Genomic DNA, 1,754 nt, shown 5'->3' with positions numbered 1-1,754 from the left:
CCCCCCCCCCCTTTTTAAAGGTTTTATTTATTTGTCAGAGCAAGGGGAAGCAGGGGCAGCGGCAGGCAGAGGGAGAAGCAGGCTCCCCACTGAGCATGGAGCCCAATGCGGGACTCCATCCCAGGACCCTGGGCTCATGACCTGAGACCAAGGCAGTCGCATAACCGACTGAGCCACCCAGGCGTCCCTGCTCTTCTCACTTTAACCCCACACAGCTCAGGCCTCACCGTCCAGTGGTCGCAGGATCCTGCTTGAATTATTTACCTACATGGCTTTTTCTTGTCTTTATTTGGTTACCTCCAATCTAGAGGTGCGTGACGCTGGCCTACAGGTGTCTGAAGCCTGGCTCTGCCACTTTCTAGCTCTGTAGGGATAGGTCCATAACTCAACCTGTCTACACTTAAATTTCTTCCCTGTAAAATGGCAATAATACTAGCACCTACCTGCTAGGTAATCCGCAGGACGAAATGCTAATACTAGTGCCCAAAAGATAGGAACAGTTGTTATTTTCATGGCAAGGGATACTGATTTGCCATTTATGCTGATTATGATATAAAGTTAATTTTTATTTTATTTATTTATTTGAGATAGGAAGAGAGAGGGCGTGAGAGAGCAGGAGCAGCGGAGCAAAGGGAGAGGGAGAAGCAGGCTCCCACTGAGCAGCAGTCCCTATGTGGGGTTCGATCTGAGGACTCTGGGATCATGACCTGAGCCTAAGGCAGACACTCAACCGTCGGAGCCACCCCAGGTACCCCAAAGTTAATTTTTTTTTAAAGATTTTTATTTATTTTGTTGACAGAAACAGCCAGCGAGAGAGGGAACACAAGCAGGGGGAGTGGGAGAGGAAGAAGCAGGCTCATAGCAGAGGAGCCTGATGTGGGGCTTGATCCCACAACACCGGGATCACACCCTGAGCCAAAGGCAGACGCTTAACAACTGCGCCACCCAGGCGCCCCCCAAAGTTAATTTTTAAATGTACTTTTTTTTTTCTACATGGTTCCAGGCAGATTTGCCCTGAAACAAATCTTTTTTTTTTAAGATTTATTTATTTATTTATTTATTTATTTATTTATTTGACAGAGACAGCCAAGGAGAGAGGGAACACAGCAGGGGAGTGGGAGAGGAAGAAGCAGGCTCCCAGCGGAGGAGCCTGATGTGGGGCTCGATCCCAGAACGCCGGGATCACGCCCTGGGCCGAAGGCAGACGCTTAACGACTGCGCCACCCAGGCACCCCTAAATGTACTTATTTTTTAAAGAGCCCATCTAAGCCAAACTATGGAAGCAGCCTAAGAGTCCATCCATAGATGAATGGATAAAGAGGATATGGTATATATTTATAATATTACTCAACCATAAAAAAGAATGAAATCTTGTCGTTTGCAACAACGTGGATGGAGCTAGGGGGTATAATACTAAGCAAAATAAGCCAGTCAGAGAAAGATGAATACCTTATGATTTCATACTATGTGGAATTTAAGAATCAAAGGATGGGGCTCCTGGGTGCCTCAGTTGGTTAAGCATCTGACTCTTGATTTCGGTTCAGGTCAGGTGAAGATCTCAGGTTGTGAGAAGAGCCCCACAATGCGCCCCATGCTGGATGAGGAACCTGCTTAAGATTCTTTCTTCCTCTCCCTCTGCCCCTCCCTCCTCCCTCTCTTAAAAAATAAAAAGGAAAAAAAGAGAGACAACCCAAAAACAGACTCTTTTTTTTTTTAAGATTTATTTATTTATTTATTTATTTATTTATTTATTT

This window comes from Ursus maritimus, unplaced genomic scaffold (genome assembly GCF_017311325.1).
Source record: "Ursus maritimus isolate PB19 unplaced genomic scaffold, ASM1731132v1 scaffold_14, whole genome shotgun sequence".
Classification (NCBI taxonomy): domain Eukaryota; kingdom Metazoa; phylum Chordata; class Mammalia; order Carnivora; family Ursidae; genus Ursus; species Ursus maritimus.
The sequence above is the reverse complement of the archived record's forward strand: the minus strand, read 5'-3'. Positions refer to the sequence as shown.